The 12,827-nt window shown below is 48.1% G+C and overlaps 1 pseudogene; it reads left to right on the plus strand.

Annotated features, from left to right (window-relative positions):
• Positions 1 to 10,003: 10,003 nt before the first annotated feature.
• The window catches only part of LOC121046377, a 31,796-nt pseudogene continuing 28,972 nt past the window's right edge, over positions 10,004 to 12,827 (plus strand).

Genomic DNA, 12,827 nt, shown 5'->3' on the forward strand with positions numbered 1-12,827 from the left:
ATCTAGACGCACTCGCAACTGTTGTTTATTGGAAAGTACATACATCATATAGGCCCCAACAACCTGTCGGTCACCAATTGTCGGTGCAACACCCTTATATATAAAACCTTTTTCTTTGATAGGGTGATTGACGCTTCACTTATGCTCGATTTTGGCGCGTAGGATAAAACTAAGAGAGAGGTGCATGAGGCATATGAAATTCGGGATAACGGTGCATATTGCATAAGTGAAGCATCAGCCGCTCTATCAAAGAAAGAGTTAGAATATATTAGACCAAGCGTTGCACAAACACATTACAACCTGACGGGCTGTTGGGGCCTCTATTTGTATGTACTTTCCTATAGACAACAGTTGCGAGTGCGTCTTGTGTTCTCTCACTTCATGTTAGTCCTTGTCTCTAAGCGCTTTTATATTTTTATTCTTTGGCACCACAACTCAAATAAAAGGATGCTGGTGGTCATCCACAAATCAGGACTCGGCAGGAGGTTGACAAAAAGTTGTACAACGGGCACGAGCAACACACAAGTGGGCCACCGGTGAGAGAGCATCACTTCCGCTAGAACGAGCGAGGCAGAGAGATTTGAGGTTGAAGGGATTGCCGCACACGGGACACAAACGGATCTTTCGGCTGTACTAAGCGCCGAAGCCAACAGAATCATAAATGGCATAGTACGATGTTGGAGCACTGCCACAGCCCGTGATCACATACAAAAGTGGTGGTGGGAGAAGTGTTCGGATTAACAGGCATTTATGCACTAGACATCCGAATATCAGATCCACATACACTCGGCGACGGCGACTTGTTCTCATTGAACAAGAGGATGCAAAACAACATATGACAGCCAAGGCAGGTTCGATAGGCCATCCAAATTCATGCCATGGCAACAAGCCAAGAGAAAAAGAACTAAAAATGGAGCAAATAAGGACTGAGTATGATTGAGCCTGAGCTTAATCGCGCTCTACCTTGTTCGGTAGGGGCACAAGAAGGAAAGTGTCTTCGGTGCGGTCCATAATGACACATTTTGGTCATTAGCTGCTTGGAACTGCAAGCAGTGACAACACCCGATCTTGCACCTTCACGCACGGACAAAAATGGCAGTCCTAGCTGTACGTCTTTAAAAACTACCGTAGGAGTCAGCTGCAGTTTCTCCATAAGCACAATGCGTTGGATGTCAGACGTAGTATTTGCAAGCTTAAACACTGCGAGTGCCTGCACAATGCCAAAAGATCCATCACTGAGTTGAGCAACACAGTTGGCTTTTTTTGGCATTGGGTAGGACTCAGAGTTCCAGACAATGCCATTGCACTGGAAGCGGTGGTAATAAGTCAGGCTTGATGGCGGTGCATCTAAAGCCTTCTCTACTGCCACCTCAAATCTTACATTCTGGGCACTTGTGTTGTGGCGTGTGTACACGACTACGTCGCCTGGAATTTGGGTACCTGTGCGCCCCGTGGTCTTTCGGCCCATCATTTCTTCAAAAAACACTACTGCCTGTGGGAGGCTCATCCTGGTTATCAATGGGGCCAGCTGCTGCTACTGAAGAAAAGTCCTTGCAATCTGCTGGCCCACACACTGTGTGCCCAGAAGTAACTAAGCAGAACTGCGTTGCTTCCCTCAAATGGGAAGCAAGAGTTTGCCCACAGAGGTCCCCACGCAGCAACTGCATCTGCCAGATGCAGAAGCTGGTGCACATTGTATGACATGTGTTCTGCACCGTACAGTCTTCCCATTTGTAACACAAACTTGCTCAGCAGAACCCGAGCTTCACAGATGTCGGAGGTTGATACGCTCTGTTGGAGTAGCAGGTATGTGGCATATGCCAACAATGTAAAGTGCTGGAAGTACGGTGCTAGCAAAACAGGCTGGAGAACAACATAGCCATAAAAAAGAAGTAACATCCTGAACTCTGAAGCCTTCCAGAAGGCTCTGTCCTCAAACCTCTTGGGTGTGCAGGTGACCTCTGTGGGTGGCAGGATGCCCAGGAAAATGGCATTCATGGTCACTAGTCTAGTCCCAGCATACCATGGCTGATCATGGTTCTCGGTGTCAAGCCACAGCTTCAGCAGCTGCCGCATGACACCGAGACAAATGCAGTGTTGGTAGTCTGGGATAAACCCATCAACAGGGTTAAACCCTGGAAAGGTCATGATGATTGAGGGACCCTTCACGCCATGAACTGGTGTTTCAGGAGTTCCCTCCACTGCTTCTATCATGTGGGCATTCTCTGAGCGCTTCTCAGGTGCAGGGTCTAGGTACGGGTAATGGGAACCCCCTGGGTGATAACACCATCCACATCCAAAAAATCCATTAAACTGTTTGCAGTTTTTTACTGCCGATCTTGCGACAGCATCCACACAGCAAACCACAGCAAACACACGGATGTTTACTGTTTTCCCATCCCTGATGCAAGGAAACCCGGCTTCTAGTTCCTGCAGCTCCCTTGCGAATGGTGTTAGCAGTGTTGTCATATTTGGCTTGGTGAACCCAAACCAAATAGCTGGCATTAGCATGTTCTGTTTGCGTATGGTTGGGTCCAGTTGGAGTATTTGGCACTGTATGGGCCAAATATTATACGTCGACTTTTCAAACACTCTAATGCCATCTGTATTCCAGATGAGTGACAAGTCGTCACTTGAAAAGTCGCTGCATAGCCTTGCATGTTCTTGACCGTCAACAATGTCTGATATATCGGGCCCTGTTGGTGTTGCCGCCATCCACTTAAGATCTGGCTGCACAAGAATCCGCTGCAGCTGCTGTTTTATCGTCAACACTAAAAAGAGCGGACATGACTCGGGATCTGGCTCAGTATCACAATTCTCACATTTTGAGATGTCGCCAGGAAGACCCAAGTACCCTTGGCAGACAGGGCAGTAGTGATGTTTTTCTGCTTCTACCGCATGAGCATCTACAGCTTTCAGTAACAAGTACTTTGACTGGGGTACACTTCCAGGGGCAATGATGTTAATCATCCTAAGAAGGTCAGCAGTTGCCTTGTCACAATCTTTGTGGCGCAGTATGTACGACATGACAAGGGCAGCTAACTCGGCTGCATCATCCGACTCCTCTCCGCTATTTGCAGATAAGTCTTGCTGCGATCCCTATAGAAGAAATAGAAATATATATATATATATATATATATATATATTTGATTTCGCTATGTTTTTCATTTATTGGTTTTGCACCGTGAAATTTACAAGAATGGAAATTAAGTTATTTTTATCTGACATTCAGTGAACAATCATATGGTCCCCCCCTCCCCCTACAACCTCAATTTCAAGATAAGATTCGGAAGTTTTCGGTTCACTAGAAAAATAATATTATTAAATTGCTAGCAGACCTAACTAGATTTTATATCCTAACATTGATATTTTAGACGTAGAACTATTGAGAGGGGAACTGGAAGCTGATAGAAACCCCCAAGATTGAAAATCGCAAGACATCCCCCAATATTATTTTAAGGCATTTGAATCCCATCATGCTTCCAAACACAGTTAGAAACCCCCCTGCAATTAGACTTTCTGGCAGGGAAGCTCTCCAATGTGTCAGACATGCTTGGGAATGAACGCAAGGCTCACCTGTGAAGACGGGCCATCTCCGACTGATGTGCCTTCGATACCATCCAACATGGGCGCTGCAGTTGGCTGCGGCACCGGAGAGTCACCCAGCAGTCGCTGTGAGCCCTGCATGAATTGGAAGGTATTCTCGACTTTAGGAGAGCAAGATCACCCCCATTAATGTTTCAAGGCATTTGAATGCAGTCATTCTTACAAACACCGTCAGAAACCCCCTGCAATTGCTTAGATTTTGAGACGGAGAAGCTCGCTAACGTGTCAGCAAGACTTAACGACCGGTTCAAAGGCTCACCTGTGGAGCAGCAGCGTCTTCGATGGATGGGTCATCGATGCCTTCCAACAGGGGTACTGTAGTTGGCTGTGGCATCTGAAAGACGCCCAGCAGTCGCTGTGAGCCCTGCATCGGATTAGAAGTTATTCCCTAAAATTAGACGAGCAACGCCACACACATTAATGTTTCGGGGCATTTGAATGCAGTCATCCCTACAAACACCGTCAGAAACGTCTCCTGCTATTGCTTAGATTTTGGGACAGGGAAGCTCGCTAACATGTCAGCCAGGCTTAAAGGGGCCCTGCAATCCTACTTAAGTGTCTACCTTTTTTGCGGCTTCCCCATCTCTGGTTGTAGGAGGAACTCTGCGTCCACGGAGAGAGTAACTAAATATCAGTGCCTCATATTTTAACCGGACGACGCCGAAGCCTCCTCCACCTACGTGGGTGACCGACCCATAGTACCAAACGCGCTCAGCATGTGACGACATTGTGACGTCGGTCCTGGCCAGCTCCCGCCTTACGACTGGTCAGAGCCTCTAAAAGCTTTCTTTTAGTCGAAATACAAAATATAAGTGGCGCAAACTGTTTCTATTATATATGAAGTAGTTTTTGTTCAGTTCCGAGCATTCCAAAGGCCTTCGGCGAGCAGGTTTGGCTTGCGCGGTTTCGCCGTTTGGCGATTTGGCAGTGCGAAGTGGCTCTTGTTCTGAACTCATCTTTACCCCGTGTTTGCTGTCGTTTGTGGTCAATGAAGTGTTATGCAGAATTAGAGTTTAGTCACGCAGCAAATGCAATGCGAGCCACCCTGGCTGCCCGCTTCATCCAGCCTATCCAGCGCGTGCTTTTGTGGTGCCCTCTCGAGCCGACGCCATAGAGTGCAGCATTCGTGAGCGAGGACCAGGGAGGTCATGCGGGAGGTTATTTTTTGCTTTTTTTTGTAATTCTAATCTGCCTATAACTTAAAATAAAACAAAATTTGAGGAAAGTTTTACTAAGTACGTTCAGTACGCTCAGGTTCGGTGCAAATTAAAAACCTGTCAAAAATGAAAGACGTTTACAACACCCTGTAACGCCAAATTAGAGCGCAGCTCTTGAGGAGAAGGAGGGGAGGGTATACCCCTCCTCCCTTTCCACCTCCACCTCCTCCTCCTCCCCCTCCCCCGTGCGGTGCACTATGGGACATTTCAATGCACCGCGCTAATTATGCCGACAATGACAGCGACGGCGACGCCACTCAAACCAGAAACAGGCGCTTAAGAGTTGCGCTCTAAAAGTTGTTGCAGGGCCTCTTTAAGAAGTGACTCGAAGGATCACCTGCGAAGCAGCAGCGTCTTCGATAGATGTGTCAGCGATGCCATCCAACAGGGGCACTGGAGTTGGTCGTGGCATCCGAGAGACGCCGAGCAGTCGCTGAGAACCCTGCATCGAATTGGAAGTAATTCCCTACAATGAGACAAGCACATCCAGCCCCACTAATATTCCAAGGCACTTGAATGCAGTCAGTTCTAACAAGCGCCTTCAGAAACCTCCTGCAATTTCTTAAATCTTGAGGCTAGGAAAGCTCGCTAACATATCAACCAGGCTTAAGAACCGACGCAAAGGCTCACCTGTGGAGCAACTGCGTCTTCGATGGATGTGTCGTCGGTGCCTTCCAACAAGGGTACTGGAGTTGGCTGTGGCATCTGAGAGACGCCCAGCAGTCGCTGTGAGCCCTGCATCGAATTGGAAGTAATTCCCTACAATGAGACGAGCACATCCAGCCCCACTAATATTCCGAGGCACTTGAATGCAGTCAGTTCTAACAAACGCCTTCAGAAACCTCCTGCAATTTCTTAAATCTTGAGGCTAGGGAAGCTCGCTAACATATTAACCAGGCTTAAGGACCGGTGCAAAGGCTCACCTGTGGAGCAGCAGCGTCTTCGATGGATGGGTCATCGATGCCTTCCAACAGGGGTACTGGAGTTGGCTGTGGCATCTGAGAGATGCCCAGCAGTCGCTGTGAGCCCTGCATCGGATTGGAAATTATTCCCTAAAATTAGACGAGCAACGCCACACTCATTAATGTTTCGATCGCATTTGAATGCAGTCATCCCTACAAACACCGTCAGAAACGTCCCCTGCAATTGCTTAGATTTTGGGGCAGGGAAGCTCGCTAACATGTCAGCCAGGCTTGAGGACCGGTGCAAAGGCTCACCTGTGGAGCAGCAGCGTCTTCAATGGATGGGTCATCGATGCCTTCCAACAGGGGTACTGGAGTTGGCTGTGGCATCTGAGAGACGCCCAGCAGTCGCTGTGAGCCCTGCATCGGATTGGAGGTTATTCCCTAAAATTAGACGAGCAACGCCACACTCATTAATGTTTCGATCGCATTTGAATGCAGTCATCCCTACAAACACCGTCAGAAACGTCCCCTGCAATTGCTTAGATTTTGGGACAGGGAAGCTCGCTAACATGTCAGCCAGGCTTAATGACCGGTGCAAAGGCTCACCTGTGGAGCAGCAGCGTCTTCGATGGATGGGTCATCGATGCCTTTCAACGGGGGTACTGGAGTTGGCTGTGGCATCTGAGAGACGCCCAGCAGTCGCTGTGAGCCCTGCATCAAATTGGAAGGTATTCCCCAACATCAGAAGAGCAATTAAGCTCCACCCCCATTAATGTTTCGATACTTTTGAATACAGTCAAAACACCGTTTGAAACCCGCTCCAATTGCCCAGATTTTCTGGCAGGTTATGTGTCAACCAGGTTTAGTACATTGAAGGCAGGAATAATCTTGCAGTGTAGGCAGTGATTTCCCTACACACCCTGTAGGGTGGGTGTACGTACCTCTCTTGTTTTTTCTGAAGGCACAACCTTAATGGACCTTCTGACAAATATGTGCCGCCACCTAGACACGCGACTGGGTTTGAGACTAAGTGGCGAGAAAACAATGCGCGCGCAAGGCCTCTCCAACCCATTCTACACCCAAAACGTCGGCTACATCCTGTTCTCCCAATGAGGTGCTGTGACCTAACGGCTCCCCCAAACTCGCCTTCATACCCATCATGCATAAACTTCTGCCCTGAAGTCGACAGAAAGAAACCACTTTCCCTCTCTAATTGGCCAGAAGGAAGCAAGAGAGGGTACTGGAACCATTTACTCTCGAACCGATCTTTCTACGAAAGGGATTCATTCGCAACTACTCCTATACTCTAATATGCCTACCCCCCCCCCCCCCCCCTAATTTTAATTCCTGGGGATTCCTTTCGATGTAGAGCTCAGGGAAATAAAATATTTTGAATTGACAAAACTGCAATATTGCAATACCTTCGATCGAGTCTTCGATGGAGGTGCCTCCTTCGCCATCCGACATGCACAGTGCATTTGGTCTTTGGCAAGCAGTGAGCACCCAGTTATTCACTTGTTGATGCAGTATATAATTGTTTTACTAGGAAAGATTAGCAATATTTTTTATGCCAACAAATTTGCATACGCATTCTGGCGCTTGTCAGCTTTCTGCGGCACACAAGTTACGCTGTTTGTGCGAAACAATTCTAAGCATGAATAAAACATTGGTTTTGAGTGATTTTCTTTTTGGTCGAAGAACCGAAAAAGTTTGGTATTGATCAGCGTAGCCAGGAATCTTTTCGGGGGGGGGGGTGCTGAGGTGGCTGGGATGTTGTTCGTGGCGTGCAGAGGGGGGAGCGGGGGGGGGGGGGGCGCGAAACTTCATAAGCCAAGGCCCCCCCCCCCCCCTGGTATTGTTGTTGCTGGTCGGGAGTTATTCCCTGCGGGGTGGGCTTTGCCGCATTGACCGGTTTGTCTCGCGGGGTTTCGGGGCGATCCAGGCCTTTGACTAACTTACGTCTCGTGGATTTCGGACGCCGCACGGTTCACTCGGGTAGAGAGAGGAGGGGAGGTGCGCGGGTGTCAGGCTTGGCTCGGTTCAGGTTTGCGCACCACGTGTTGCGCGCAGCACGTGGCACAACCGAAGTTGAGACCGGGCCTAACCCAACCCTGCGCCCCCGCCCCCTCCTTTCTATTCCCCCGTGAACCACGCACCCGAAAACCACGAGCAGCATGCAGTCTAAACCGCAACCGCCGGCCGAGGAAAGTTCTCAGTATAGCTAGTGTTTCTTGTATTTTGTCCAAGGTGATATCTTACCTGAGAAGCTTGAGATCTTTTTCTTCTAGCCGTTCGCGGTGGTAGCGGCACATCTTCTTCGATATAGCGTTTGTACTTAGAAGACATAAGAGCACTTCGCTTAAAAGCAGGGCCCGTACGTCTGTCCGTTGCACAATGCGTTCGCTCAGAATGGGTGCATATTAGTCGCGCTTGCCTCGAAGATCCACTTGCACTGCCGGTTGGGATCGCAGCGCAGCGAATATGCTGACGTGATTCGCAAAAGTTGTCTGTGGCCAAACTCGTGGTCACTATTCACACAAAGCGGAGGTGATCTGTTGCTCGTGACCAAAGGAGGGAGGTAGGCGCGTGGATGTCTTGCGGGTCATAAACCCGAGTGTAGCCTTCGTTTTCGACGACCGCGTTGCTGTGATCACACTGTGGTCCGTGTGGTTGCGGTGACTCAATCGCTATTTTCTCTCCAGTTTCGCCATCTTCGACGTGGCAACAGAATCCGCTAGTGCTACTTATTTCCCAACAAAAAGCCACTGCAAACAGTTCGGGCGCATGAAATGAGAAAGGAATGTCTTGACCTCCCAGCTTGCACCTACGATCCCCAGTATTTTTATGCACCAGTAAGCGGACAGCTGTAGCGTTTGAAACGAGTCTCGTACCCGTTTGCCCCTGCGTTTCAGATATGTAGCGAGAAAAAGATGCACAAAGCTGGTCGCATAAACAGGATGTTTTAGGCATCTCAGCACGGCGTGGTGTTCACTTTTAATTCTGAAAGGTATGTTCAGCATACATGAAGTTGACTGTGTTAGTGACGGGCTACAGAAGAACGAAAGACGCCTGTTGTATCTCTCCTTCAGGCTTATGTGTTTGTTCACAGAATCGTTGAAATTGGTCCATGCGAGCGCCCTTAGTGCACGCCCTTAGTGCGCGCTCAAAGTGCTCGAGTAAAATGGTTTCAGTGGATAATATAGCACTTGATGAGTTGTCGGCAGCGTTATCACGGTCATCAAGATGAGTGGTGAATGACTGGTATTCTCTAATCTGCGAATATGTGTTAAAACAATGTGATGCTTACAGCGTGGTTTGACATAGACGTCTCCTCTATAGACGGGTAGGATATAGGAATATCATTAACACGAACTGCTTAGCATCCAGACTCTCGTGACTAACGGAATGATGTGTAGAAAATATGACTGGATTTTTATTACTAAGGCGAATTTCTAGCTTGTAGACGATTGACCTTTGATGGCATGCAAGAGAGACCGCTAGCGATCAGTAAACTGGGTCCAATAAATGCAATTATTTCTTCTCCTTTTCCTTTTTTTTTGCCGACTTTTAGGTCAGGTTGCATAACTTATCCATCAGTATTTTTTTTAATCACTCCCATAGTGCACATATCATATATTGCTGAAAAGGAGCAAGGGGTTTTGTTTGTAAGCCGCGCCCCTTGGCAGCACCGCAGGCTTTATTGATATATGCTTATATGAAACTCCTTAGTATTTCTGAAAGATAAACTGAGCATGTTGGTCACAAATGTTTTTTTCATCCTTTTTTTTTTCTTTCTTCTTTTGCACGTAACGGACAGGTAACCGTCGAAGCTCGAGCTGCGCCTGCCGCGACTCGTAAGAAGCTTTGGCAGCACTGAACCAACTATGTGGTGCGCTAGCCCACCTGACCATCGAAATCACGAAACAGTATCGCTTTCTTTTTCATTAAGTGGAAAACAGTCGCAAAACATTGATTACAGGGGTATATTGATTAACATATATGGTGCTCAGGAACCAACGCAGCCTCGTTTTCAGTTCCTAAGAAATGGCAGAAAAGCCACACTTCGGCAATTTTGTTAACATTTGTACTTGGCATGCTTCACAGCTTCGGGTATTCTTTATGGTTTGCATGTTCCGTGTTTCTTCGAAGATGGCCGATGGCCGTCAGCCGTTTCCTTGCATTCAACCAAACCAAGAAAGTCAAGAAGCCGTTAGACAGTTTCGGTTTGAAGGTAACATCCAGATCCAGATCGAAACCGAGAGACCGAGAGGCAAGATGGCCGGTCGCGACAAGGTTCAGAACGCTCACAACAGTGCGATGGAAAATCTAGCACTATTTAGCTTTGACGATGGTTCAATGGCGGTTGAGACGGTGAAACTAATTAGGGGTTACGACCCTGCAACGCACAACTCAAAAGCTTGGCCGAAGTACAAGGAGGGAGCCCTGAAACATTGGGTGAATGTCGATTGGCCCAATACAGACAAAGCCGGTCGGGCTACGGGAACCACGACTCTGCACCCAGCGCAGATCGTCCGTTTTGGAGGTACGTTATTCTCTTTTTATGTTTATTCCAAAGTTTCTGTGAGCGGGGCGGGCTTGCTAGGTTTGGGCTGGCTGATTTACGTACTGCTTTATAGCTCTATAGGCTGTCAAGTGTTTCAGGTGTTGAAATTAGCTGTAACTTGTATTTTGGTACATTTTATTTTGTGGCTTTTCAGACTGCCGGGCCGAGCTGAAGGAACTGCTCGACAAGTATGTGAATCAGCGGAACGGCACTTCAAAGGACAGTGAGCTAAGCAAACTTTGGGGAACGGTATCTGTAGGCTTTACAATGCCCCTTTGGCTGTGCACCACTGGCTTTGAGCGCAACTGATGGGAGTGCTGATCTGTCGATTCTGACATGGGGTTCAGGATTAAATGACGAGGCCGGGTATTCCGTCTTGCTTTGCTCTCTGCAGAATCCATTACTTTTTTTAGTATTTTTTTCTGTGCTTCCTCATCTGCTTCAGCAGCTTCTGAGCCGCTTGGTGCCGCAATGCCAGAGTAACATGATCAGTCCAAAGTCCAGCTTCTACGTCTACTCTAAGGAGGAACCGCTGCATAAAGACACATAGTATACTGAGGAGCTGTTTTAGCATCCAAATCTCGTGGAAAATTTCTGGTTGCTCTTGGAAATGGCTTATAACAAGGTCCACCAGACTACATCTGCATAGCAGGGCTTTATAATATTTTTAAAACTGCTGAACAATGTCTTATCTCTAAATATAATTTGTGCACGTGCGATGCATGGTCCATGAGCCTTAACTACGATAAGAAAATTTAATATTAACTTTTATTTAGTTCGCTTTCTTCGAAATCAGTGGAACGGTGTAAAAAAAAATTAAGTGCAGAAAATATTAGTTAAAAGTGAAAACAATGAGAAATTCAAGAGCAAGTTCTGAACTTTCCATTTATGTTTTGAATTTTGCTAAAGCTTACTGATTTTATTCTTGAAATCACTCGTTGCAGAAGAAGCAGTCCTCAAAGAGAAAGAACTGTGTGGAGGACAAGTTGCTGAAAAGACTGCGGCAGGAATTTAAAGGTCGGGGGCTACGTATACAAACCGTTTTGTTATAAAAGTGTTAGTTTTATTGATGGCATATCAGTATTCATATGATCTTGCCGTTTTGGTGTTTGGTTAGACTTATTTTTCTTAATGTAATTAATTTTTTTTTTCAAGTGTACTGGTCATTTGTTCATTCAGGCCCACTACAAGCTGTTCAGACCACTCAGGTAACTGGAGATTATAGATTTACTGGCTCAGTGACCTCTGCACTGTGAAGGCATATGACATACATTGTTGTTTTTCAAAGCCAGCGTTTCTCAAATAGGGGTCCACGGACCATTTGGGGTCCGCCGACCCTTTGGCGTCCACGAAGGCATTCTAGGGGTCCGCGAAGCCCAGCCTCATCAGTCAAGCCCTGAAATACAACTTGTCTTTCCTCAGATTGGGGAGAACCGTTCACAGTTTCGGGTTAGTTTTCTCGTGTATGTGTCAGTAAGAGAAGTCCACTTTACACTAGCCATCAATTATATTCGTTTATTAAATTACTTTCATCATCAACCTAAACTTTCCCTTCCATTCACCATGAACGGGGTCACCCATCATCTCCGCCGATCCAGAAGGAGTCCGTGAAACACCAATAGTTGTTGCTGCCCTAAGCATTAGAAAAAGTCAGTGGGCAGCAGGAATGCAACTTTGTGAGTGTGACTCCTGGGGAGCAGTTGCTTAAGAATTCCAATGTTATACTTTGTTGTGCAACTCTGATAATCTATCATTACTGCTTATATTTGCTGTTTATAGCTCGGTGCATCTTCTGGGCACGCGCCAGAAGCTCATGTCGTGGTACCTGCCCAGGCCTGCCCCGCTGAAAAGGCCAAGCCTGGAGCCGAGGACAAGACCAGGGCTAGCGATGCCGAGACGAGGGCCAGCGAGGCCGAGACCAGGGCCAGCGAGGCCCAGACCATGGCCAGCGAGGCCAAAGCAGGGGCCTCCGAAGCCGAAGCCAGGGCCTCCAAAGCCAAAGCCAGGGCCTCTGAAGCCGAAGTTAGGGCCTCCGAGGCCGAAGCCAGGGCCTCCGAAGCCGAAGCCAGGGCCTCCGAGGCCGAAGCCAGGGCCTCCGAGGCCGAAGCCAGGGCCTTCGAGGCCGAAGCCAGGGCCTTCGAGGCTGAAGCCAGGGCCTCAGGGGCCGATTCCAGACCAGGGACTTCAAGGGCTGGGGACGCGGAGGCCAGGGCCGAGGTGGCCGTGGCCAGAGCGGAGGAGGCCACGACCAGGGCGGAGGAGGCCGAAGCCAGGGCGGAGGAGGCCGAGGCCAGAGCGGAGGAGGCCGAGACGAAGGTCGTCGAGGGAAAAGCACCGATGGCTTTCATGCTGGACGACCTTCTCCCTGCTTTGGAACGTATGACTGAATTTACAAATATCTGGAAACTCCCAGGTTACATCAGTCCTCTTATGATTAGCTATAGATGGTGACAGGTCAAGAACAAAGTGGAAGTTCCTCCGACCTCTTTCCACTTTAGCAGAGCGAATGCTGGAGGGGAGGTTGCCTCCTCTCCA

Source organism: Ixodes scapularis, unplaced genomic scaffold (genome assembly GCF_016920785.2).
Source record: "Ixodes scapularis isolate PalLabHiFi unplaced genomic scaffold, ASM1692078v2 PGA_scaffold11__112_contigs__length_91849675, whole genome shotgun sequence".
Classification (NCBI taxonomy): Eukaryota; Metazoa; Arthropoda; class Arachnida; order Ixodida; family Ixodidae; genus Ixodes; species Ixodes scapularis.